Here is a 26,948-nt window from a genome sequence, read left to right on the forward strand (position 1 = left end):
TTGCCTCTTAAAATTGAATAGCAGCTGTCACAGAGTACATGAGGACAACTTAGGGCCAGATATAAATCTGTATGAAACCCAGTAATGACTCATATCTTCAGTTATTTTGATGTAAGCACAAGTGTGTACATTCATATTTCAGAATGTGTCATATTTTGATTTAGTTTTAGTGAGCAAAAAATGACTTAAAATAGCATTAGTCTATACATTGCAATTTCATGCAAACAGTATATGTAAAACATCCTTTAAAAGCTTTTACAACCAGTAAGCTCTGCTGCAGTGCCCTGCTTCCCAGTCTATTGGAAAGCCAATGCATCTCAAGCTGTTTCTGTTACATTTAGAAGCTGAAGGGACAGATCTGAACATGATGTGAGATTTCCTCTGAGGAAACCTTTTGTGCCTCGAAGAGGGCACTCTGAATCAGCTGGCGGTGCTCCTTCCCATTTGTTTGGACCATGTGGCTTCCACAGCAAGGATGAGGGGGAAGCTCTCCTGCTGCAGTCATCTTTTGGAAGCAAATGCATCCCTGGCTGTGATGGATAGCCCCATAATTAAAACAGCAATTTCCACTCTTCCTTGTAACATCTTTACACCTGTGTAGGGCAGGTTTAAAATGTTCTTACTCTGATTTGGGTTCAGTGTACACTTATGTTCATTTCTGCACAGGTGTCGATGATTCCACCAAATGCCAGACACTGGAGAATGAATTAAAAAAGTGTGGTTCATGGCAGCAAAAGTTAACTACCACTGCAGTGTCATTGCTTTTTATTTTTTTAGGGATGGAGTAGTAGCTCTAGACTTTACATAGGAGGGAAACAAATACCACTGAGAATGGAAAACTAGTCCCCACCACCTCCAAAAACATAAAAATAAAAATCAGGTAGTTTAAGGCAATGGCAGAATAAAAGGAATATCACTGAAAAACTGCCTAAGGTTTGGTCTCTATCCTATGCCATGTATAATAACTGTTTTATCAACTTGTCTTAGTTTTACATGGCTGGAAACTCTTATCTCTAAAAGCTATGTAGCGGTTCATATGTGCAAGGCATTTCTTCATGTGAGTGCATGAACGTCATGATTAAGAAAGAAAAAAACTAAAACATTTCAAAAATTCTTAATTCAGTGCTGAGTGAACTCACATCACAGAATCACAGAATCACAGAATTTCTAGGTTGGAAGAGACCTCAAGATCATCGAGTCCAACCTCTGACCTAACGCTAACAGTCCCCAGTAAACCATACCCCTAAGCTCTACATCTAAACGTCTTTTAAAGACTTCCAGGGATGGTGACTCCACTACTTCCCTAGGCAGCCTGTTCCAATGTCTAACAACCCTTTCGGTAAAGAAGTTCTTCCTAACATCCAACCTAAACTTCAATGGTGCATTGAATTCACTTCAATTAAATTCACTTCAATGAATATACTAGAAGTCCTTGTCAGAATTACAGTACAGGAAATAAATTTTAATCTCTATCCCCCCCGGGTATAAGTAAAAGAGATATTTGTGCACATTTTATGCCATGTTCTGTAACTGTGACTATTTGAAATATAAGCCCAATCCAGTCGCCATACTATGACCTGTTCTGTATAGTAGTCTAACTCTTTTCAGGATAGAGTCAGTATGAAACAAGTAAGCTGCCCAGCACAAAGTGATGAAAAATCATGTTATTTAGAAAATTCTGGATAACTACATGAATTTGCAGAACACAAATTTGTAATGATATGCATGATGAAAGAATAACCAAATGATTAGTTCTCAGTCAACACTCATCAGGGTCCAATAATATATTAGATTATATATATATATAGCCTCTCTATATATAATTTATATAAATTTATATAGATTTATAGATATTGTATAAATTTATATAATTTTATATAGATTATATATAGAGAGGCTATATATATATAAGATTATTTTTTCTAACTTGTCTGTGAAAATGTGTAACATGAAATAATTGGACCTTGTTATTTTTGTGAGGGATGAGCAGGACTGTGAAAATAAGGTATCTGGTTTCATTTAAATAAAAAATGGAGATGGATGAGACCATTTTTCCTTACTCAATCATTTCTTTACTCAGTCTTTGCTGTAGAAACAGTGGAAAGATGATCTCATCAGACTGAGACATAGCATTTATAAAGCAGGAAATAGAATGTAATGGCACATCTTGTCAAACTACCAGAAAGCAGAGCTAAATCAGAATTAGAAATTAAAGGGTCAAAAAATTAATTTAAAGTTTTGAGACACCAACAGGCTGTTGAAATACAGTAGAGGTACAGAAAATATTATGCTTCTGATGGATGAAAGGCCAATCTTTTTTTTTTTTTTTTCTGTGACTGTTATATTATAGGAACATGATCAGGAAATAGGATTCTGTGAGAGAGTAGGAGAAACAAACAAACTAAATTCTCACTTTAATAGCACTTCCTCAAAACATTATAGATACCTTTGAAACCTGGCTTCAGGGAATTTGCTCTAAAGAGCTCAACATTCAATTATCTTTTCTCTGTGTAAACCAAAAAATGTGTTTCTTTTGAAAATTAATATGGCATCTCAGTGGTGGCAGGTTAATGTTTGATCTTGAGTAGTGGTAGTTTTAGTGTTTGATCTTGAGGCTGAAGGCATTTGTGAAGGAATTGTGAAGCAACAGAAGAAAGAGACAAACTCAGAATGACCATATGTTTCTTACCAAAACTGTTTCTTTTCTGATAATTGAAAATGGAAAGAAAGGCGACAATGCCCTTTCTTTTCAAAGCAAGACAATTTCTTTCTTATTTTCTATGAAGTGGCACATGATTCCTGTCAGGCTCACAGAAATTGAGCTTAAGTAATTATCTACTACTGTTCTGTATCTTAGAGTAGTTTCTAATATTGCATGTAATTTGTATTTCAATCTTTGAAGTAAGATGTTAGTATCTATTAAATGTGAATGTTTGAGTGCATATCTTATGCTGTATTTCATTCTTTTTTGTTTGTTTGTTCGTTTGGTTGTTTGTAGCATGCATAGATGTGGCCAGGCAAGCCGGATATATAATGATATAGATGCTTTTTAGTAGATGTTTAGTAGATTTATGGGCATAGAATATAAGTAATTTTGCTTAAGATACTGGATTATTTAGATATAGGGTCCTGGTTCCTTGGCAAATGGGAAAGTCTGTAGGAAAGACTTACCTTCGTTAGAGGAGTATCAGCTTGGAGAAACATGTGAACTAGTTGGACATACACAAGTCCAGCAGGAGGCCAGTCGTTAGTTATGTACCCTACAGGCCAATTCTGGGTCCAATACCATCTAACATCATCATCAATAATCTGGATGATCAGACAGAATGCACCCTCAACAGGTGTGCAGGTGAGAAATTGGAGGAATGATTGATAGACTGGATGATTGTACTGCCATTCAGGGATATCTGAACTGACTGGAGAAGTGGTCTGACAGGAATCTTGTAAAATTTAACAGCTGGAAATGCAAAATCACAAACCTAGTGTTGAATAAACCTAGGCAGCAGTACAGGCTGGGGACCAGGTTGGAATGCAGTTTTGCTGAAGAGGATCTGAGAGTCCCAATGGATGCCAAATGGAATATGCCAGCATGTTGTGAACGTGAACATGAGCCCTATGACAAGGCCAACAACATCCTAGTCTGCATCAAGGAGAGCTAGGAGTACTTAGCCTGGTGAAGGGAAGGTCCAAAGGCAATCTTATCAATATATATAAATACCTGAATGGGGTGAGGAAGAAAGAGCCAGACTATACTCTATGGTATCCTCTGGAAAGACAAAAGGCAATAGGCATAAATAGAAATACAGAAAATTAAATTTAAAAATGAGAAGAAAAAAATTTTATTGCTATGGTTGTCAAATGCTAGCACAGGTTGCTAAGAGAGGCTGTGGAGTCTCCATCCTTTAAAATACTTAAAACATGACAGAACATGGTCCTTGGCAACCTGCTGTAATTGAAATTGTGAAGCAGTGGAGGTTGGACTAGAAGATTTTCAGAGGACCTTTAGAGATTCTTATGAGTCAATAATTCCCAAATATGGAGTGAAAACTGATTAGTAATTAACCATATATCTAATTGTATTTATACTGCAGGTGGTTCCTCAGTTGCAATTATATAATAATACTTGTTTGACTGTCAGAAGATTACTGTTGATACTACTTTTATTATGAAAGTATCAGTGTCAAATTGTTACCGCTGCAAACAGTTGACTATGGTATACAAGTAAAAAGATGAAGTAAATTATACATTGAATTACTACTGCCATTTTACAATTAGAAAACAGAGGCTGAACAATAAAATCCATCTGCACAATGCTTTTCTATGTATAATGCCCATTTACCACCTTTGGTGATCCAGTTTAAACATATGTCTGAATTAGGAAAAGAATCTCAGTATTCAAAGTCACAGTCTAATCTGTAACCATTGCACTATCTTTTGTCCGAATTTTGCTAGAAAGCGGAGTAGGAATTGAACAATAGTTGATAGTTACCACTATATACAATACAAGGGTAAATGTGAATTTTTTGCTGTTGTTGAAAAACTTCAGCTAACCTTCAAAAACGATTGTACTGATAAAGCTGGATTAACTGATAAAGCTGGTTTATTACATGCTAAATTATTTTGTGATAAATTTTATTTATATTAAAGAAGACAGGATAGATTAAGAAAGTTTTTAATTGAAGCAATACCTTAGTACGTTTAATACCAAATGGCAAATATTTCTGTAACTATGGAATTAGGGAATTATACGCTATTTTTTGTGTAAAGAATCTGTTCTGTAGAAGGGAATCTCATCCCATTTCTGTACAGCTGCCAAAGGTAGTTCATAACATCCTTGTGAAAGATAAAATAATGATGGCAAATAAAATATTTGAAGTTCATTTAAAATTTATTAAAGCATTTTTGCAAGATGAAACATACCTCCTGTTTTCCTTTGGCAGACCAACTCTCATAATTTTAGTGCTAACATTTGGCCAAATTCTGATCTTCATGCAGCCCAGGAGTAAATTTTATCTCTAGGGTTCTTCTATGGCTTTTCTAAAACTTTATCAACAAGATTATTCCAAAAACTTATTTTCTAAAACTTTATCAACAAACTTCCAAGGTTTTTGAATGATCTTGTTAATAAAGAACAAAACCATAATCTTTGTAGCTTTTCTGTATATACTAGTAAGTTAAACTATGACTGTGGATATGTTTGATGCCTTTTTGTATCATTTTTCTATTTTTGTCCCCTGATTATTCTCATTTCTTATGGAAGGTGAATAATGTATCAGTGGTGTAGGCATATGGATAAAGTTTTTTTCCCTCACTTTAAATAATAGATCTTCTTATCTTTTTACATTTATGTTCCCTTCACAATTTATTTTTTCTTTAATATTGAATATAATTATATGTTTATATTCTACACATTTGATGAAGAATGTATTTATTTTTAATATCAGTGCCCAAGTGGTATGAAAACCATTTTCTGATGGTATGAAACCATTATATCACTCCAGTTTTAAATATTTAATTGCTTTTCTAGATCCTGAGGCTATTTTTATTCTCTACATAGAAAGGAGTCAGCAGAGGCAAGAACCTAGTAATTTTATTAGAGATGATTAATAAATCCAGTGGATCACACTAAGTTAATAAAAGCAGGTCATAATCTATGCCTAGGATACTAAATCACCATTGAGAAAACATGACTTGTGTCAAAATGTACTGTATATTATCTAGACACATCATTTTCAGAAGGATTATATATAACCAATGAAATATGATGTACAGAGGTTAGTGATGTGTGCTGTTGTAATTCTGAAATTTCAAAGGGAAACTGCAATATTATAATATCTCAAATTTTTATTACTTATAAGGTAATTGTAAAGCTACCATATTGTTCTCTCTCGAGTTTTCCTTCAGACGTTTCATTCAAACAGAGAAGAAATGAGCCTCCTGGAATTCAAATCCAATCATCGTTTCATCGTTTTTTATGTAAAGATTTGGGTTTTCATATTAACTTATCAGATACCATACATTTGTGATCTGTTGGTTAACTAATTACCTTTTCGTTTAGTACCAAATGCTTTTTTTTTTTTTTTTTTTTTACTTCAAAAGGAAAATTACATTGTCAGGTAGAAATATTTGGACAAATGCAAAAATTAACATAGCTTTACATTGTATATGCCTTCCTTAGATTTTTGTTGTTCTGCAGTGCAAAGTAGTTTCAGATGAATAAAATATTTAAGTAGCCATTAACAGTTCTCACATATCTATAAAACCACATTGGAAGCAGACTGATGTAAAGATTTGTCCTTCAGGCAGATAAAAGGGAGGGTGGTAGGAAAAAATATCCAACATACCAATGTATACAGCTCAGAAATTGATAAATATTTTTTCTGAGGTCTGGAACTGGTGCTACAGTAGGTAGTACTACTACAGTAGGTAGTGGTATACTCTAGCCTGCCCATGCTGTGGTGAACAAGTACTTCATTATATTATTTTTGATGAAGTTGGAAGAAAAGAATAATTCTAGTTGAACAAATTTAACCTCTAGTTAAAACAAAATTAATTCTCTTTCTCTATGTTTATAAATCATATATTTCAGATGGTCTGCCTAAGAAATATTAAGAACCAATACTTCAATGGTGTTTCTATTTCATTATTAAGTCATGATATTCTTACATATGTATACCATAAACAATGTGATAAAATCTGGTGCTGTATCAGCATGAGACACAATGCACCATAAAATGTTATTTTTTTCCCCCTAACACACACAGGTTGCCAGAAAAAAGGAATGTGCAATGGAGATTATTAATGTGGAAATATCCTAAGATACGGCATGCCATTTGAGAAACTAAATGAAATACATTTTGGCATGGAAGATAATTAATTGTACCATGAATTACTGAGGACAGGTAAACTGAAAAATCACTTTCCTTCCTTTTTACATTCATTAATGTTGCATGTCTGCTTAAGTCTGCTGTTACCTTTTTTCCAAACTTCATTCTTGGCTGCTTCATCTGTACCTCTTTATATAAACACATATGACTGTATTAACAAACAAACAAACATTTAAAAGGGTGATTGGTGATCAGTTTCTTGTACAGATCTCAAACTGACTGGTAAATTGATAACTGTAGGCTCTCCATTGGTAGCAGAAGTAAATTACAGGGAAGAAGTTTTTTTTGGTATCTATGTCAATCTTGCAGTCACCTTTGTTTGTGGTTAAAGCATATGCTAGGTCTGCCTATCAGTTCAACAATATTGAAGAAATTATTTGGAAAACTTTCATGAGATCTTCTTTCTGACTTTCGCATCTTCATAAAGCAATTAAATGAAACCAAGGATGGATGCTGTTTAACTCTTAGCTAGAAAAGGAAAAGCTTTAGTGACATAGAACGAATTTTAAAATGTTACAGCTTCCTTTCTTGTTATTATGTTGATATCAGAAATATATTCCTAAACACAGTATATGAGGATTGTAGTAGCGCAGGCGTCTCTGTAGCAGAAAGGGCATGACAGCAAAGTTTCTGAATGTATTCTGATAATTATGTGAACTAGCTGAATCATAGCAAACAACATTATACATAGCCAAATTTTGTAATAGATTGTAATCTATCTGCAATAGATTTTATAATCTATTTAGTAAAGAGTTATTTAATAAAACATCTAGAAAACAAGTATTGAGTAATATTCAGAAAAATCTGTATGCAGTTCAGGAGATGGGGGGCAGCAAGTATGTTGATGTTAGTACAATCTTGCATTTTGTATTTGTACAGGGGGATACTGAGTCATGGGAGAAATTTAGGATATAAAAGATCTTTCAGTACTGTGGGTCTGATGTTTCACTTCTTTGTATCTCTGTACAAGTCCTAATTGTGAAAATTGTATTGTGATTGATACCAGCATTGGAATAGGCATTTTACATTGCTTTCAAGTAATTAAATGGATTTTGAAACCTTGTGGTAGTGAAGAATCAGTCCTAATGATGTTTTTCCTTGTATTAGAGGAAGTTTCTGAGCTTTTACCTACATTGTTAGTTTGCTATTAAGTGAGGAAACAAAATGGGTTGTGAGTTTCATGACCATACAGGTTTCCACAAAAGCTTTCCAGGTAAAAAACAGGCAAAAATAGAAATATTAATACTATAAATTTTTATTTTTTTTCAATTACCCCCACCCCCTGCCAAAGGAAAAATTGTTTTCAGTTTTCAGAGAAAATCATTGCTTTCTTATAAAGATTTTTTTTTCTTTTTGTTATTTTTAAAATATATAGGAAATCATTTTACTGAAGAAAAGCTTTTTTAATAAGCCTTATAGTAAAATATTAATCTGTTCTCTACTAACAGTACTAGAAATTAATGGACAGTGGTGAATGTTGTATTTTGGAGACTGCTAGAGACATTTTAACAGTTTTTGGTGTGTTGATGCAGTACTATCAGAGACTTTCAGAGATAGTGATGAGCTAAAATTAAATAAATTCACATTGGTTAGTATTAACTTGTTGAACACATGATATTAAAAGAATGATAGAAATTCTAAATGAATTTCTAAATCTGGTAAGTATGAAAATGTGATGGATAAAGAATTGACTGGTTTGATATTTGGTCCTTCTTTCTCTGAAAAGGAGAATTAGAATAGTTAGAATTAATTATTAGAATAAAAATTAGATATAGAATAAAAGAGTCACGACTGACTCTCTAATGTAGATATTTATTCTATTAGCATCACTTGTGTCAGGGATCTCTGTTCAATCTGATTCCAGATCCTTGACATATATTACTTGAAATTGATAACTCTTTTTTTTCCTCTCTGTTTTTTCTTTTTATCTTTTTTAAGTTCCTACCTGCCTTCCTCCCAGTTTCATTTTTCCAACTCTCTAAAATTATATGATATCATAACTTAGATGTTCATAAACGAGTATTTCCCATATGATGGAACAGAGGGTGAGGGTTACTGAAATAAAGTAAACAATGAGGCTCTGCAGTGGCTTATGAGACAGAAGTATAGACTCTGAAGATGAATTAATGAGCTAAGTGCAGGGGAGGATTGAGGATCAAAGGTTCACTGTCAAGTGTATTATCACGGGAGCATCACACAAAATGCTATATAGCAAAATAATTAGTTGCAAGGCTGGAAAGGTCTTTAAAAATATTATATTTTACTGCCTTGATTCACAAATTTGCCCGAATATGTGTGATTTTATAAAAATTAAGCACTCTTAAATTATTGATACCAGCAAGTCTCTGTATTTTATATGTTAGTGTGTTTAACTGCATGTTAGAACTCTACATTTAATTGAAATAAACTAGGAATAAATATAAAAGTAAATGGTACATAATTTTCAGTGAAAACTAGAAGTATGTGAAGAATTGTTCAAGCTGTATATGAGAACCCCCTGAGCAAGACTGACATAAGGTTGGTGATATCCTGTAGGGAAATGTACAGTGCAGGGAGGTAATAATAATCCTTCCTAGAAAATAAAGGTCACAAGTAAGACCAAATGCCAAGGAATCATCAGGGGTATTTTTAGAGCCTATTGGGTCAGTAAAACCTCAGTAGGCTTGTGTATTTTTTTTAACTGTAAAGCAGGATTCAGTTTGGATCAAGGGAAATGAGGACTTGCAAGTGAAGTAAATAAAGAACTTTTTCTTAGCTTCAGCCAGTGATTGCTTCTTCTGGGACAATATATTGGTTTAAGGAGGTTATGATGCTGATTCTCTGTTGGTTATGACTTTGAGCTATTGACCTGATTCCCAACACTTAATTTCTTGCAAATTCAAAGTCAGTGGAAGCTAGGACACTAAGGATTTCAGGAGTTCAGTTCCTATATTTTCATATATGGATAGAACTATAGATAAAATATATTTTTGGAAATATGTATCTTAAATGATTGTATGTGTAAGAATGTTCTGTGTTAAATGGTTACTTGAACTATCCAATAGCCAGAAGCTTGCCTTTTTCTTTTTAAATTATCCTTTTAATTTCATATAAAGAATTATGAAATGTCATTCATTTTTTTTCCCTTTATTTCTCTCTACATTTTTTAAAGGTAGTGGTGATCACTCTAGGTTCTGAATGATGGATATTCATATGGCAGAAGTTATTTTTATGCACATGTTATCTCTAAGTAGAACTGGCATACGCTTAGCTTTTAGGAATATGTTCAGAAGGTAGGAATGGAAATAAAGTCATGTTGATGCAACCAGATAAGTGTTAAGACATGTAGGCAGAAGAAGTACAGCAGAAGTTAGCACAACCATCAACTATTCTGTACATGAAGAAATACAGATTTTCAGTGACTATTTTTGCCAATCTAATACTCAGTGACCTATTACTTTGTTTACATGTCTACTGTAATTGATTTTAGAAATTTATGTATTAATTGATATTTATCCCATGCATTTATATAGGGAAATATGAGAATATTCTGGTTCATGTTTGTGGTATGCAGAGAGTTCCAGAAAATAATTAAAATAAATAAATAAATAAAAATATATTGAAGAATGCATGTAATGATAATGCTGGCAAATTTGAATTTTCATACTCGCCTTTATTTAGAACGTTGCTACTCCATTCTATCTGTCTGTTAAGCATCAACTTTTCTTCTGCTTGAAAATATTTACCCCTACCTTACCAATTATAATTCACTACTTTTGAAAATATACCCTTTCTGGTAGCATGAAGTTGCTTCTTGAGAATTTTTTCTCCCAGACCAACCTTTATGATGGCAATGAGTTCTCCACAAATGTGTACAGAGCTGAATTCTTTAAATGATCTCTATATAGCTATTCCTTCCATGGTGCTTGTAATAATTTTCTTCCTGTGTGAAAACCACTGGTGTACTGAGATCAACACTCTGGTTCAATAGTCTCTTTGTGTTTGTCTGCCATATTGCTCTGTTCTTGTTTCCTTAGTATTTACCATTCAGTTAGCCTGTATTTGTAAAAGGCTAGCACCTTTTACATGCATCTCTCGTGGACATTCTGCACCATGGGAACAACTTGTTACTTTGGTTGTCATCAGAATTAGAGTCAGTATTATTTTTTATTGTTTCTGATGAAGATTTTTATGCTTTTAATTTTAATAGACACTGTGCAGACTGCCTTAGTTTGGGGAATTTGATGGTGCCATGATAGATAATCTTATTGATACTTCCCTTTCAAAACTGAATCTATCTATACAGTTTGTTGATATTTCAGTGTAACTCACCAATTCATTCAAACCAGGCTTTATGATTAATTTTAGTGAGATCCATCAAGTGATATTACTGAAATGTGCTGAGCAGGAATTACCTTGCTGCCTCCCACAGTTTTGGGTTAGCTATGACCTCCATGGGATCTTCAAAGCTGAGAGCTATGGCAGTGTATTACAATTTCCCTCCAAGATATTGCAGTAATAATACAAGATGCAGTGTGACAATGTAGAAAACATTGTATGGACACTTGGAACAAATCTACCCAGTTGATTCTGAGTGCATATTTAGACTCGCTTACCATTTACTGAGTCTTAGTACACATAAAGAACATCTTAAGATAATAAAAAAGATGGACAGTGAATTAATTTTCAATATTTTTTATAAAAGTACTTTCTATCTGCCATTGTCGTAATCAGCACACATGAAAATTACAGCTTTTCAGTAGACAGATAACATAAATAGAATATTGATAACAAAATAACAAACTATGTGTTGGAACAAGTCCAGAGGAGGATCACAAGGATGATCAGAGGGCTGGATCACCTCTTCTATGAAGACGGGCCAGGGCAGTTGGGGTTGTTCAGCCTGGAGAAGAGAAGGCTTGAGGGAGACTTTATAGAGCATTCCAGTACCTAAAGGGAGCATACAGGAAAACTGGGGAGGGACTTTTTCTTGGGTATGTAGTGACAGGAAAAGGGGTAATGGTTTTAAACTGAAAGAGATTAAGATTAGATTGAAGGAAGAAATTCTGTAGTCAACGTGGTGAGGCACTGGAAAATGTTGACCAGAGAAGCTGTGGATGCTCCATCCCAGGAGGTGTTCAAGGCTAGGTTGGACGGTGCTTTGGACAACCTGGTCTTGTGGGAGATATCCCTGCCCATGGCGGGGACGTCTATGATTCTATTCTTCTAAATCTCATCATTATTAATCTTTTTAATCTCATCTCTCTCTCTTTCTCTCTTTAACCGTTCTATGATTCTATGAAATTACCGGTTTAAATTCAGTGAGTTCTGTATGTCTGTAAACTTATTGTTTTCTAACTTTATGGAAATATTTCTATTATTCAGTAATCTCTTTGTTCTTTTTCCGGAGGTAAGATTTTAATCCACTATGCTTTTTATGTTTTAGCAATGTCATCAGATTATTTGTGAAACCGTAAGAGTATCATCTTTATCTCCTTTAGTATCAAAATACTGTGCTCTATTATACTTTAGTATTACTGTTAATCTGATTTCTCCCATTCCTTGGCAAATGAAAGTTACTTCTACTCAGTATAGTTAGGAGTATTAGCAATTGTATTATATCAGCAATAGTTGATAGTGTTAAATCAATCTATGATTCTTCAGCAATTGCATTAACAGGAAATTCTCAGATGTTTGGAACCTTATAGCTTTGGGTTATACGAAGTCTAGCTTTGTGTGTAAGTTTGCAAGAAAAAAAAAAAAAAAAAAAAAGATAAACGAAACCCATAATGTTTACTGTAATGCTTTTTCTGGAATCCTGCCAATATGACAGGGAAAATCACTCATAAGATTAGTCCAGTGATTACACAAGCTTATAGTTCTAGTAAAATGCAAACTTGATACAACTGAACAATCAAAAAGCAAAATAACAAGGAGGAGAGAAGAATGGGGGAAAGTCATTTAACTGTGTTTTTGTGAAATGCAGCAGTGTATTCACTCACTTTTAATAATATAGATTCCATCTCCTTGTTCTTGTTGTCCCCTGTCCTTCACACCAGATGTATACGGTTTGTAAAGAAAGTATGAGGACACAGTCCCACTCTTGACTGGCATGCATTTCCCCCGATCAAGCAGATGGTTGTGAAACTCATATTGTCCATGAAAGAAAACTTCCTTTTGGTATCAGCTGGTTACTTGAGTATGAATGCATATTTTAAAGAAATGTCTCTGGCTTGTTAATATTTCCCTGTTTATGTGTGAATGAAATGTGTTTTGTTTGTTTGTTTGTTTGTTTTTGTGAATTCTTCTCTTTAGAATATAGTATATTATACTAGGAAACATTAATTTGTGGAAGCCCTGCCTAGAGCTTGCTGCTTTCTAACAGTTAAGTCTGTCTTTCAGTTAGTCAGGAGAAGAGCAGTTGTTAGGCTTGGAGTAAGTACTAGGATGCTATTGGAAATACGATGTTATGCTAATGAGTCTGTATCATTACAATGTGTATTTGTTAGATTCACAGAGAGCTCAAAGAATTGGTAGGTTTGTATGTTGTTGTTTTTAGGGGAAGACACGTTAGCACACGTTAGCAGAGCTGAAGGACAGTAAGGAAAAACATTTCCAACACAACCGCCCTTCCTCATGTGAAGGTACTTCAGTTTCACAGCTTCTGCTACAAACCTTGCAATGTTTATGTATAGAGATCTGAATGCTCATTTATGTTAGATGAAATGAGGCCTGCATTAGAGAGATGCCCTAAGTCCATCTACCACCTTACCAAAAACGCCCATTATAATCCCTGTGCACTCCACCAGTGCAGTTTCCCAAGCCTGGATATTGCATCTCACCCTGTCAAGAATCAGGAACAAAAAGGTTTTTACTTTGTGTAACCTATTTTTATAAAATTGTAATAAGACTTCCTGGGTAGATAACCAGTAACTAGAGAAGAAGCTAAAGTGTTCTGAAAAGAGAATGAATGTAAAAGTATATTTTGTTAGATCTATAGTCTTGAGGGAAGAGGACGAGAGGAAGAATGGTTTTGGAATTGTTGAGTTTCATAAGATGCTAACTTCAAATTGTGTCTAACTTGAAACCAGGCCTGCTGATGCCAAGGACTATGTTGATAGGATCCTTAGGATCCTGTCACTCATCCTATCCTGTTGGTTAGCCTCATTGATCCATGTAATGGTTTAAACTGGGACAGGTAAGGAGGTGATTCTCTGACTACCCACATCTTGTTTCACTGGGTTCTTTGAAGTTTTGAGAGTGGCTAAAGCATGATCACCTTGAGCTAAACTAGGCAAAGCAGGAAAAATGCAGAATAAGAGCTTAACACAGGCACCTTAGTTCATTGTTGAAAAAGAGTTTGGTGAATTAGCAACATACTTCCTTGCAGTAGAGATTCACTGCAGGACTTAATCCAGCAGATTAGACAAACAAGCATCTTCCTGTAGTTCTTCAGGAGGAGGGAAGTCAGTATTCTTTCTTTATAAACATTTTAGTGCTTTGAGGAACTGCCTTCTTACTGAATTAAAATGCCTTCAATTCTCTAGCCCCCACTGATACAAGGAAACAAGCACTCAGTGTGAAATTGAGTGCACTGGGGGGGGGAGTGCATGCACCTGTCATAGTAACAAGGAAACAAGGAGCTATGATCAGGAGGAAGAAAGGAACAGTCTCTGCCAGCTTTTGCATTTGCATACTCCCATACATTAGAAATGTAAATGTGAAAATTGTAGGAAAAAAAAAAAAAAAAGGAAAAAAATGTGTGTGTGTAAATTAAGGATTCACTTTATGGAACCCATAGATTTTGTTTAATGAACAACCTGTACTTCCTAAATGCTGTTAACATCTTTACAAGTCACATGAATGCAAGATTTAAGACCACCATTAGATTTCCATAAAAGTTTTGTTGTTTTTTTTTTTTTTTCCTTTGTTTCATAAATGCAGGTCAGATCTTCAACCAAGGCCAAACTTTGTCAATTTTCACTGAATTTTTATGCAATTCACTGACAGTGAAATTATTACAATAATGCAGATTTGGATTGCTCTAAAGGAAAAGCCAAAGCATAGAGGGAAAAGAAAAGAAAACAAAAAAAAACTGGAAGTTTTGTCATGGTGTAGACTGTGGTAATGGCTTTTAGATATCATGCTGTCAAAGTGGATCCAAATGTATGGAAGAGGGAGACGAGTGTTAGTAGCATCTTGTCTGGAGCTGTTCAGTCTGTCTGCTTTATTTGCTGAAGGTGTCTTCAGTCCTATTCCCATTTTCGTCATTTCAGAGAGACGTTAGAAGTTTTCTTCCTCTGAGCTTCAGTCTGCTGATGTAAAGTATTTTTGACTTATTGTTTCTGTGTATATATAGGAAAAAAAAAAAAAAGATTTCAAAAGCTCCTAGGTTCTGAACATAAGAAAAAGTCATTTGTCCCCTTTCCTTATAAAAGGTTTGCATTGCATGAAATTTTTTGCTTTATTGCTACTTTTTTTGTTAATATTTTGAAGATTGTTGAGAATAGAACTGAATAATACTTTTTATTATTATTACTTTTTAATATATATACTTTTATCTTCCCTTTGCCTTCAGATATAAGAAGGAACTTCCATCACATGCCTCACATCACAGTAATTCTGCTCTATAATTTTCTGGTGGTAGATGGTGGTCGCATAAAATGGAACACTTTGAAAACCTCACTCTGTAGCAGGAATCACAAGTTTTTGGTGCCAAAATCCTCATGGGACCAAGAGCTACAAGATGTATACTGCCTCAGAAAACTGATATTAACAAAGTAGTTCATAGTTGGAGGATGATAACAGCTTTTTAGGGGTTCTCAGTTCCGTTAGCTGATGTGGTCAGCCTCGAAGTGCAACTGGGCTGCTGAGCAACCCTCTGATATTAGCTTCACAGCTCCTTCCACAGAAGTGGATATTGCTCAGCAGTACCCACCCCATGATAGCTCTACCACCTGAGCTCTCTGTGGTTTGGAGAGAGAAAGTGGCTTTGATGGACTGAATAGCTTTGTGCAAAAGTACCTGTTCTTGTCAAATAAGCATTAAAGCTGCCTAGGTTTCTAGTTTAGACTAGCTGTCTGACATAAATTGCTAAATTTAGGTGAAATATATACCACTGCAGGTCACCAAAGCAAAACTCAGTACCCACTTCCATCCTGGTTTGCTCATTTGAATCTTTACTATTGACTGCTCGGAGGTAAAGACAATAAATAATTAGCCTAGCTATAGAGGAACAAATAAAAAAATAAGGTGGTAGTTAAGTACAATTATTTTTTAAGAAATGTCATGAGAAGTTTTGAAAAATTAGAGGTGAGGTTTCAGCTTATAAGAACTAGTATAGTTTTCTTGTAGTCAATAGGGCATTACAGATTTAAGACATCTGAAAATTTACACCATACATTTATAAAACTAAAATTACTTGTAATTGAAAATGTTGGATTGACCACGGTTTCATTACACAGATGGGATTGACAGTAAGTTTCCCAGGACACTTTTCCTTCAGCAAATGCATTGCAGGCCTGTTCTAATCTTACAGTGCCCATTTAATCATTATTTTTTGCTAGTATTGCCAAAAATGGTGCCAGTTTTAAATTGACTGTTGACAGTGATTTTTTTGAACATCAGTGTGCTATGCACTGTGCTGAGATCCACCAAACTTTTTGCAAATAACAAGTGAGAACATCCCCCCTCCTTACTCCTCCACACACTGCTCTTAATATAGGGATTGTATTCACATCAAAGCTGTCAGAAGGTTTCTGTGATCTCATTAGCTATACTTATTTCTACCTACAGAATAAATGAATCATCAACAGAAACAGCACTAAAGACCAACTGGTAAGACTCACATGGCTATATGTATATCCGTGCTTAGAATAGATATCTTTCCAAGACTGTAGACTCAAGTTGATAAAATTGATATCTTTGCAGACCAAAATGGGTTAAGTCATTTCTGAGATGAATTTAGTCTTTAACATAGAAGCACAATTGTTAAACCCTTTGATGAGTAGTTTTATAACTCCATATAGCTTAAGAAAAAAAAAAAAAAACACACAACAACAACAAAAAAACAAGAAACCAAACACCTTTCTATTTATAGAAGAGTGAAGTAACTGTACTAAAAATATACTTTATTGCTTGTGGATTTTTTTTTTGTTGTTGTTTTTCATTTAAGTAGTTAAAACATAGTCATTTCATTTTATGTCTGTGCAAGGTAAATTACATAGGTGGTACCTGACAGAAATTAGCTGAGTGGATTGTGGATTCAGCCAATTTAAATGCTTCTGAATATAAACATGCACTGTAGGGGAGTGAATTCAGAGTAAATGGGAAAATGAAGAGAGTCTGGACATGGCTAAAAGCTCAGTGCTGAATAAGTGATGTTAGGATATTGGTGGTGGATGATAACAGGTATAGGACCTTCACAGTGAAAAAGCGAAAGGATTTTGATGTCTAGCTTCTGGTTAGTTGTGCTGTTAGAAGATAATTTTAGAAGCTAATGGGAAGAGTGGTCACTGTAAACTGAAATTAGTAACAACCAGTAGCTATTTTTAGAGCAGCTGGATATACAGAGTGTGTCTGTCAGAAAAGTGAGTCAGGTATCTCTGAAAGTTGAGGGCTGTCATCCAGGAAGACCTGGATGGATGAGAGAAATAGGTCTAGCAAAGAAAAGATGAGGAATTCAAAGAGTTGGATGGTCAGGCATGGAATTCTTCTAATTTTGCATTACCTTCCTTTATAGTTAAGGGGAAAGAGTTCTAGAGACTTGAAATACTGATAATTACTCTGCTGATCAGGAGTATAAATGAGGGAAGGAATAAAACTTTACATTTTCTCTTTTTGCTCAGTGAAGCATAGGCACCCAGTCTAAAAACATTCTGCATACAAGGCAGCTCCATGTTTCTTTGCCACACACATCTCCTGTATGCCAGTGGAGAATTGACCTAGTAGAGTAAGCGTATGTCCAACCAGTGAAAACTAACCTTAAGCCACTACACAAGCACGCTCGTATTCTATAGTGCAGAAGAAACAGCTTTTTCTGCCACAGCTTTGACAGGATTTTGTGTCTACATCTGTCTTATTTACAGTCAGTACAATAAATCTGAACTAAGACTAAGAATTCCAACCTCCAACTGAACAACTGAAACTCTGTATTTCTGGAATACAAAGTCTTGCTTTTGAAGAGTTAGAAAATTCTTAAAAGTGAAAGAGTGGCTTTTGTATGTGATCACATCTGTATAAAATAGTGTGTCTTGTGAAACTGTGGGGAATTTCCCAAACTATCAGTTTGAGATCAAAGTACATTCCATCAAAATTGCATGCCCTAATAGTCTCTTGCAGTCATTCAATCATGTCACCTTATTATTGGGTACTGAAGAACTTATGTAGATATTCAAAGGACAATCTTCATTGCTTCCACATCATGCTATGTTATTCTCAAATATTCATAGGCCAAAACATAAAGCTAGGAAGTACCAATAATCTAAGCAACTCAAAAAAAAAAAAAAAAAAGCTAAGTATAGTCAAGCCCTGCTACAAAGATTTACATGAACAATGGCATTGAAAAATCTGGTATTTAAGTATCGTGGACTTCAATAATGAATTATGTGACACTGTATGACTGGTTTAGTTGATTCTATTCACTGTCAGTCGACATGCCTCAATGAAGGAACTGAGTTCAGCATAAAGACTTTGAATGTCATACAGTCAGCTTGTGTCCAATCAGGTTGGCTGCACTTGGAAGCCGGGAGGTAAGGAGTTAGCAGTGGCAGCCTGCCAAAGGCATACAAAGAAGGCAGCAGCACTAGTTTCAGGAGAGGATGAAAAGGAGTTTCAGTCCTGTGACTGAAAGCAGCAAATACCAGCATTGATTTTTCCAGCAGTTTATTTTACAACAGTGGTCAGGCCTTCTGATCTTGACAGGACATGTGCTGTACACATCAGAGCACTGAGTGGCAAGGACTGGAGTGGAACAAGGCAGAGGCTCCCACTCTCATTCCCCTGCAGACTATGGCGGACTAGATCCCACATGACCCAAGTATCAGTGTCAACAGCACCTACTCTGTCCTCACAAACATACATCTAGGGAATTGCTATTGCCTAGAAGCCCCTCTGTGTGTCCACCAAACAGTTTCTTCCAGAGTATGAGGTGGTGCGGTGCATCAGTCAGTTAATTATACCCGAGTTAATGGCCAAGCTTTAGGCAAAAGCAATGCTCTTTCCACTTCCTTTCCTAGGAAAGGGAGGTGCTTCTGGTCCCATCCACTCCTTACATTTGGGAGCAAGTGAAGGAACTACCTCTGTTTTTTTTTTTACCCTAGGAACAATAGTTCAACTGTTTAGATGGCCTTTATATAGATGTGCATACCCAACTAAGGTCAGTAAGATGCCACTTGTGCCACGTATCACAGAGAGTCTCCGATAGGTAGAAGATTTAGCAACTTGTTCCTCCACTAACTCGTTTATGAAACATTTGTTTTCCACAGTATATTATTTTTATTTATTTCCCAGTGATAAGTATAGCCAAATTTCAGGACAAGTGATTTTATGCGTTGTATTCCAATATAAATACATGACTTAACAGTCACTTCATAGTCATTGGTCCTGAAATCTGTCAGAAAGCAGTCCTTTTTGCTTTGGTTCTTGTCTATAAAAGGAAAGAATGATTTACACATGCTGCACATATACAGTTTGAGTTTTGCAAATAACTCCTTGCCAGAAGATACTGTACAAAATAGTAATACTCTTTTTGCTTTGTTTCTCACCACATTTATAAAGGTTTGGGCAAAGAAATAGCTTGGGAATAATATTTTTTTTCTTATTGTCTACTTTTTATTTTATTTATTTATTTATTTTAAGCAGATAAATTGTGGTACTAAGAAACACAGCATGAGAGGCAGTGTCTCAACTGATATAAATCACTGTAGCTCCATTGAAGGTTGAGAATCTGGCCATTACATTCATGTAAAGTTACTGGGTTTTGATTTCCAGGAGAGCTGACAAAGCACACACATCACCAGGTAGACTGGAAGAGACAGGCTCAGGATCTCTGAAAACCAGGCCCATGGTTTCTAATAGGTCAGAGGCATTTATAAACAATGGATTAAATTATCACTACCGTATAATCTGCAAGCCCCCCAAGGTAGCTAAAGTAACACTGTTGTGCATGGTACACAGATATAATTCAGCTTATAGAGAATCCTGTGGTGGATTTTTGTTTTTGTTTGTTTGTTGTTTTTATTGTTGTGTGTATGTGTTTTGTTGTTGTTGCAGTTTTATTCTGCAAACATGTTTGCTTCCTGTTACATTTTCTGTGTTACGATCCACCAAGTTCTTTAGAATTTCCAGTTTTTGAAAATATGTTGATGCATCTGGTAAAGAAACACAAGTCATGAGGATTGGTGGAAGGGGCTGAGTAATGCTTGTGAAATGTTTGGGGGAAACTGAGTAAGATCTCTGTTGCAGGGATCCAGTGAAGCTTTAAATACCAATTCCCTTCCAGTAGGGAGTAGACAAAGGCTAAAAAACTATTTTGGAACTTATCCCCTCTCTAGTTCAGGAAAGTAACATTAACAAATGTCAGGTCCAATTGAATTTTGCCTGTGCTATTATCTATCCATCCTCGAGGCACACATTGCCCATGAAGGTGACAGAATAGCAATTATTTTCTCCAGCTTCAAGGATTTTTCACACACATTGTGAATCCTACTGATTCACTGCAGAGATTATCACTGAAAATGAAGTGCTAGGCTAAAACCAGATTGTAAATTGTATTACTGTGTATGTATGGATGGATGCAAAAAGAGGAAACATGGGGCAAAAGTAAAAAACCTGAAGTAATGTAAACTTCTGTTGCACTTGACATTTGAGCTTTTCCAGTGAGTTCTTTGTGCTGAAGTCCATTCCTGGGCATTACTGTCACTTCTGCTTTCACTATGGAACATTAACTCTGCTTTCATCGCTCACATCTAGCAATGATCAGATGAAGCGTGGCATATCCAAGTTGATAACCTATCATTTCCTTTCCTTTAAAAACAGACATATAAACATATTTCAGCACCATCCTTTACTTGGTGGCTCTTTTTCTTAAAATGCTGGTTCTTCCATGAAGAATAAAAAAAACACTTTTTTTTTTTTTTTTCTTTGCTGCTGAAATATTTAAAGATGTGCCTGTGAAATGATAAGGCTGATCCATCATGCCAGATCTTAACAGGCCATAAGGCAGCTTAAACATCATAGCCATTATCTGTTATGCAAGCTGATTTATCTTTCAGGAGTGAATTTTGTTTAGGATAAAATTAATTACAGAAGGGATGTAACCCTCTTATGCAAGTAGTTCTGTTTGGATGGGCTGCTAGTGAAAATCTTTGACTTGGGAGCTAAGAGTAAAGCAACAAGTTACTCCATTGATGATCCATCCCTGGAGTTAGGACTGTAGTCTGAGATCCCAGTGATACTTTCACATGGCCTGCTGTTAAGATGGATTTCCTAAATGTTACAGCCCAATGAAAACTGTGGAGACAATTACATTTTGCAAAACAGCAGGTGTGGGAGCTTGAAAGGCACGTGCATTGCAAAAGACTGCTGACAGGGCAATGTGATACTGAAACAATAGGAAAGTTGATCTGCTTTGGGTCATGGTGAAATCATTTAATTAGAGAAGCCTACTAGATTTAGGTTTATGTAACTATAGTATGCTGCAAATTGTCTGTTATTACTGTTATTGCCTTGTTAATAGTTTTTAGTGTCTTTAGGGTGAGGTGAACTAGAATGTCAGAATAGAAAGACTGGTCCTCTATACATTTTAAGTGGTGGTATTTTCTGCCTCACAGGCCTATCATATATCTTGTAACATCAGTGACAGCATTTAAGGGAGGAGCAAGGGAGTCTGGTAGCCAAGGTGAAGAAAAATGTGATGGGAGCAGAGGGAGAGAAAGAAAAGTATGGAGATTGTGAAATGAGTGATTACAACCATGCAAGTGTACTGTAATTTTGGAAGTGCTGATTTTCTCTTAACCCCCCAGACCCTTCTAATCAACCTGAGAAAGGCCAAAAGTAAAACAGGTCCTACAGACAGACTCACAGAGACAAATGAGAGTTAAGCCATTGGCCACATGACTTGGTATTCCAATTATTAGTATATTGGAATACAGTGAATAAAGTAAGGGAATTTGGAAGAACCTTGTATTTATTCCGTATTTCTTCTCTGAAGCATGGGCATTAGGTGACTTTTAAAAGAAAAGGTACAGATCTGTTGCAGATTTAAACAGCTTTTATACCTGAAGTCACTAACTCGCTAGGACTTCTGATGTCCACAGGAGGGTCATTCATTTTCTGAATTGCTCAACTCTTCATGCAGATCTGTTGCATTTTCAGATTTAGAGGCAGCCAAGTGCATGAACTTCACTAAATTCCTGTGAATTATTCCTGTGAATTCCTGTGAATACTGTGTTGAAAATTATCCAGAATGTTTTCCATTAAAATTCAAGGTTCATACAGCACACCTTCCTTAAAGCATTGCTGCAAATTAAATTCACTTATACATTAGGAAGGGTGCCAATGCAATCATAATAGAAGGCTGAAATGCTGAAATGATAAAGTAGCTCTTTTTCTGCCTTCCTTGGCACTTATTCAGCACCCCACTTTGATTCAAACATCATACCCATTTGGTAAAACTCCTGAGAGTAATAAAAAATTATTTATTATGAACCTGATTTGTCAGAGAAGGATGTGATGTGCACTGGGAGTCTGGTACAAAATAACCATAGGTTTTTCAGATTGTGCATAAAACAGCTGGGGTAATTTGGTTCTTGTGTGGGGGTATTTCTGACTGAAGAACCTGCTAACAATGACTCTTCAACAAATGTCAAAGGAATATGTTCTTTGTTTGGACGTTTACCAGACTAAAGAGCAGCCAGTCCATCCATTGTCTTCTGCTGGCTTACGCATATAGAGTTACTTTGTTCATGAAGCGATGTCATCTGTGTCAAAATCATGTAGCATGTCATTTTTCTGTGCACTCAGGCTGATTGATTAGTTCACAGTGCTTCTATATGTATTTCCGTTAAATAGTTTGTGAAGCTGATTGCTTTTGAAAGGATTTTTTTTTCTCATTGAAAAGGGTCACTAATCCCAATAATGCTTTTGAAAGGAACTGTTGCTTTTGACATTTTATTTTTGTTTCAGCATTTTCCATAGACCTGTTGTTTTTATTTATTTTTTTAATTGGAAATTTTATGAAAAAGATTATTGGCATTTCTAATTTTTGAGTGATTTAATGTTCTGTAAATGATATAGAGTAGTGTTATCATTGTCAAATATCTTCCAAATATTAAAATGATAAAAAAGCATTGCTATCAGAATAACATGAAAACAATATTTTCAATATTTAGACAATAAAGTTTTTGCATTTTATTTTTGTTTGTTTAAATTTCTAACACATTTTAAACATACTTTCCTCACCATTACTTTCATTTAAAAATAGCGTTTAAAGGCACTGTGAAATTGTTCTCTGGGAAGTTGTTAGAGAGATACTTTCACCTTCAAGTTAGAAGGATCATATTTGTTGCTGTGGTGAGTTTTTTTGTTTGCTTGTTTGTTTTTTTTTTTTTTGATAAAATATTTTAAAATATGTAAATGAATATATAGAGGTGGACAGGTAGTCATAATAATATCGAGGTAATAATTTGTTATTACAGTTCAGATAAATAACAGTAAAACATAAAACTTGCACATTTTTCTGATTCAGAGCTGGAGACAAAAATATGACAATATCTTTTAAAATAAGATAAATGTTTTCATAGACAAGACTGTATTCAAAAGAGTGAGAGCTATTGATAGGCGTAGAAGGAATATATCATTCAACAGGGAAAGCCAGGGGGTGAAAAAATTGCTCTAAACTGAAACCCAGTAATAAAGTCAGGCATAAGGGGACCCCTACGAGGAACTTAGTAGAGGGGCTTACCTAGGAGCATGCCAGGAAGAGGTGGTGGGAGAAGGAGGGAATCTGGGCATAGTAGTCAGAGAAATGTTTGCCTGCTGACAAAGGAGATTCTCAAAGCCTCTCATTATCAGCAGCATGAGAGGAATGTTAATACCATTGTTTAATAAGTGATATGTAGTGTGCATATGAAATACTGTTATAAGAAGAAAGATGATTTTGAGCATGCTCAGAGAAGGGTAAGCTATAGTGCATTTTAGACAGACATGAGAGGACATGGCCTGTGCAGTGTAGTCCAGCTGAAATTCAAAGATTTATATAAGTACTTGGAAGAAGGAGAAAAACTAGTTCAATTAAAGGATGAGATACAAGCCATACTAATTATTATTAAATGGTCGTGAGTAGATTTGAAGGAGATCTGCAATAAGATGTGATGTGAGGTTCTAAAAATGATTTCTCAGTATGGTGAAGCTGATTAATCTAACTAGTTTTAAGGTGGAGCTTGAAATAAGGTATGGGTTATCTCAATAAGTCCAAGATTTCCTGGTATAAGAAGTATGAGCATTAATATATTGGTATCTTATGTTCCAGTAAATCTAAATTTTGTTTAAAGAAGTCTTGGCAGCCTTAAACTTGCACTTCTTTGTGTAGGTCACAAACTTCAAAGCTTTTCTAGCCATTTTCTGAGGCCAGAGTACTTTTCTCCTCTGCTTTCTCTTCTCCCATTGCAGAATTCAGTTTTTAAATTACTAGAATGAAAACCAAGGGGAGAAAGCATGGCAGCAAATTGCACTGGAATTAAATTCTCTGAACTATTTTGTTGATATAGCCAACTCACATGTTGGCTAAAGATCAGAAGGAAATTTATTCTCTTCAGCTGAAGTTAGTGCCAGTCACTTTATATCTTTTTATTTTGTCTTTATTTTCTTTCTTGATTTTGTAGGGTGATCTGGAAATTGTATTTAAGGAATTCCTTGCTATATAGGATATTATGGTATTACGATTATCTTTGATCTCTTCTGTTCTGCTTCTGTGGCATAGTATAGTTGTGGAATTTTGTTTCTTGCTCTGTGTCATAATGGTATTCACAATGGTAATTAATAGCGGTATTGATAGTGTTAGAAGGTATGGTAACTTCTAAACTGAACATTGATATCAGGGTATTCTGTTCTTGATGAGATTCTATGCCACGATCTAGGGTAGTCCTTCCAGTCATACCTTCCTACTTCCTACCCTTTTCCTTCAAAATAAACAATCGTATAAAAATCATGGAAATGTTAAAGCTGTGGTGCATGCAGCTATTAAATCAGATCGCTAGTCAGAGTAAGCACTATAGAGACAATTTTTGTTTGTTTCAAAAGGGTAGGCTGTGCCAAAATCCATAGCCACAAACCTGTGTGCAAAGTATTGATAGACAGGGAGAAGTTCTCTGAATATATGCTGTCATTGTACTTTAATAATGGGCATTGATAAATAGGAGTCTTATCTTTGCTTAAAACATGGAAAATGATTTTGATCCTCTTTACATAGACATATGAATAGGCTGAGGTGAAAAACACAGGATAGAATGGTGAACACAGTAAATAAGACAAGGAGAACAAAGGAGTTCCAGTTCCTAAGCCTGAGGCTAGGATCTTTCTGTTATTGCTACATTGACATAAACCCATCATAAAATTTAACAGGTACATAAATAAACAACACAGAGTCATGCCAGATAGGTGCAGACAAGTAACAAATTGTCCTGTCCTGAAGCTTTCACTGAAAAACAAAACAAAACAAAACAAAACAAAAATATATTTCCAAAATATGTTTCCAGGAAGAACAAAAATAGACCGTGTTTTCAAGGAGGACCTGGCTAAATAAAATACTACCAAAAATATATATAAACAAAACAAACAAACAAAAATAAATAAACATTTCATTCAATCCAAAAAGCATGGTTTTGTGCAAGGATGATTTGACCATTTAAAAACACAAGTCATGTTTAGAACATGAATGTTGCTTCAAGACAAAAATCAAATTGAATTTAAATCAAATTTTATTTTGGAAAGATAAAAATAGTTTTACAAAGTTCTGTTTTTAAACATGTGGAAATAAAGGCTTCATTTTGGCGAGAACACTTTTTTTTTTTTTTTAATGAATTTGGACCTCAGTCAGCTAACATCTACGTTCCTTAAACGTTTAAACATTTAATTTGTTTGGTGATGAAACTGCAATAGATACAGCAACTTACAGGCTATGTTGAGCTACAAAAATATACCTTGTAGACAAGATTGTTATTATTTGCCTCTTTATCAGTGTCCTATTATACAAGGTCTCAAAAAGAGGACATTCATACCTTTTTCATAGAATAAAGCTGTTGTGTTAGAGAAAAGAAAGAAGAAAAATCTGTCTCACCTTACTGCTCCTCTTCTGAAAAATAAGGCAATTGCACAAGAAATAAGTTATAGATTTTGTCTTTGCTTCTGTCACATGTTAGCTTCCATAGCAAATGTATCTGTTGTGTCATCTTACACACAGAAATGCTGCACATATTTATAAGTATTTATTGCTTAACTTGACATATATTGGACAAATATGTTGGGCATACAATGGGCAAATTTAGTTTTGCCTCAGTGGAAAGAAATTATGTGTTTTTCCTTCATAGTCACAGGTAGGCCATCTGGATCCTGCATATAACATATATGCATGTGTACTGTACTGCCATAAGGAAAAGTTGTGTATGTGTATGTATGTATGTGATGAAGGACAGGGTAGATCTGATGAAGGTTCATTTTAGTCCATGATGAAATTGATATTTTGGGCAATAAAGCTGTTAAGAAATCTAATTTTAAAAAAATCCTTTGTCTACATATAGTGCAAAATCTGTTCTTCCAGATTAAGTACAGAGATAGCTGAAAGAATTTTTAAGTAAAGAAGTTGGGGGAATACATTCCAAAATATGAAGACATATCAATTGTCAAAGACACAGTTGAAACAATCATAACGTGATTTTATTGCTGGTGTTGCTGTAAACCAGGGACTTCCTTTAACAAAAATCAAAACCAAAAACAAAATAAACAAGCAACAATAACAAAACCAATAAATATATATATATATATATATATGTATTTGGAAGAAAGGATTAAGTCCTCCTAGTGTTT

The sequence above is a fragment of the Netta rufina genome (genome assembly GCF_964035555.1).
Source record: "Netta rufina genome assembly, chromosome: 5".
Classification (NCBI taxonomy): domain Eukaryota; kingdom Metazoa; phylum Chordata; class Aves; order Anseriformes; family Anatidae; genus Netta; species Netta rufina.